Below are 2,184 nucleotides of genomic sequence, written 5' to 3'. Positions count from 1 at the left end.
ATTAAATATAAATAAATATATTAACAATAAATACAACTAAATATGATTAAAAGAATTTATCCAAAATTTCTTTCAGTTCTAATTATGATAAAATTATACTCATTTGTGTTTTTATACGAAACGTATGAATCTGACAGAAAAAATGTGGCTCTGCCTCGCAAAATGAGATTATTATTGATTATGACATGACAGGTTTTGTAACCTCAATAGTGGTAAACTTTCACGACTTAATATTTTGCTTCGTCGGACAGAACCACACTTAAAAAAAAGATCTGATAAAAAATCAGATTCTTCAAACGAGCATAATTTTATCAAAATTGGAGTAACTGAGCAAGGTCTGTTGGATAAATACCTTCGGTGATAACTTGACTTGAACTCGCTACTTTACAATTCAAGGCACTTCTTACCATATATAGAAATGTCGCTACTGAAAGTAACGCCACCGACGAGATATTATTAAAGACTGACATCTTTACGCGAGTTGGCATTCTTGTGAATATTGAAGTAATTAAGAGTTAAAAATTGATAATATTGTACTAATTTTATGATTTATTAATTTAGTGGACATATTTATGCATTTAGAACTCAATAATACTCGATTTTTCTTTAAAATTACAATTTCAGTGCTATCATCAAAGTTTGATTATGAGAAATCATAACTGCAGAGAAAAAATTGTAATTTTTCTGCAATATATAGAATATTATAGCTTTACAAGTATGCATATTTATTTATGGTACATTTATGTAATAAAAAATCATTAATTTAATAATGTATGAACCAAATATTTATGTTAATAATAGCAAATTTATATCAATTGTCGATAATGTCAGCGTTCTTCGTTTACATTGACAGTCTTTAATAGTATCTCGTCGGTGCTTTAGCCTTGCGAGTGGCTCCGCACAATAAAAGGAACAGAGCATAAGAATTTCAACCTATCAGAAATCATGTATTGTAAAATACAGTTTCTGATAGGTTGAAATTCTTTTTATTGTGTGGAATCCCTGACACTAGAGAAAAACCTGGGGGTTGAGTGTAGATTTTGAAAGGAGGTGAAAATTACAAAAGTGAGCAAAGGTTAGTAGGTATTGACAAATTAAATTATGAATATTCTAGTATATTTGCTTTTTGTAATTTTCACCTTATTTGAAGATGCACAATCGATCTGCTGGGGTTTAACTACTGGCCGCAGTACAGACTCTTGCATAATGCAAAATGCATAGTGCATAAGGGAATCAACCAATTGAAATTCTGCTTTTCTATGGAATGGAAGGAAGAGAAAAATTCTGATTAGTTGATTTGCCTTTGCAGTATGCGTTATGCGTTATGCGTTATGCAAACCAGCCGTCTGCGGCCTTAAATCCTCAGGATAGAAGCGTGTCGACTATCCATAGAAGAGATAAGTGATCAGAGGTTTCTCTCTAGTGCTATAATGAAAGTAACAAGTATATTCGTACACAGGAAACTTGATTAATTGCCATATAAATTCACCATATGTAATAGTCAACTACTTTCAAATAAGTTGCAATTGTGTGAAACTTTTCACTTTTCCGGATAAAGGATAAAGTTACATGATCGGTCTCCACGAGTATACAAATTTTTTAAGTCCGTTAATTGATTAGGATACAGAAATCCGAAGATTTCGATCTTTTTTCAATGACTTTTGAAAACGCACTAATCATGCGGACGCTCAAATATTTAATATTTACTATGAAAAATTTTGTCTTTTCACGGAAATAAAAGAATTCAATTTTTTTCATTTTATGAAGAAAAATATACACAGTACAAGGTGTTGATAAAGACATATATTTGGCTTTTTTTTTACTTATTTTATAAATATATAAATAAATATGTATATATATTTATAAATATATAATAATTACTAATATAGTAATCATGATCACATATTTTGATATAAATAGGATCAAGATGGACATTTAAAAAAGAATCGTTAATTTAAATTGTATTTATTAATACTATCAGGCAGTAAATATTACAGTGATTTTATTTTTAGTTTTACATTGATTGTTTCTTGATATTAATAATTAATGACATTTATCCTATTTATCAGAAGATGAATAATTAAAAACCTAAATATAAATGTATTCAGTAAAGCAGAAAATTCGACTTGAATCTAGAACAGCAAAGTAACAAAAATTCGATATTATATCAATATAAGATAGTAT

At 28.6% G+C, this 2,184-nt stretch overlaps 1 protein-coding gene across 2 annotated transcripts in view; it reads right to left on the bottom strand.

The window, feature by feature from the left end:
* The window catches only part of LOC108756207 (thioredoxin domain-containing protein 9), a 6,061-nt gene extending 5,593 nt beyond the window's left edge, over positions 1-468 (bottom strand). Inside the window, exon 1 of one of the 2 annotated variants that reach the window (XM_018499829.1) lies at positions 408-468. The gene's annotated coding sequence lies outside the window, so the exon portion shown is untranslated. Of the gene's footprint in view, positions 1-352 lie in introns of both variants that reach the window. The other variant, XM_018499828.1, reaches the window with a different exon arrangement.
* Between the last annotated feature and the right edge of the window lie 1,716 nt (positions 469-2,184).

Source organism: Trachymyrmex septentrionalis, unplaced genomic scaffold (assembly GCF_001594115.1).
Source record: "Trachymyrmex septentrionalis isolate Tsep2-gDNA-1 unplaced genomic scaffold, Tsep1.0 scaffold97, whole genome shotgun sequence".
Lineage (NCBI taxonomy): Eukaryota > Metazoa > Arthropoda > Insecta > Hymenoptera > Formicidae > Trachymyrmex > Trachymyrmex septentrionalis.
The sequence above is the reverse complement of the archived record's forward strand: the minus strand, read 5'-3'. Positions and strand labels throughout refer to the sequence as shown.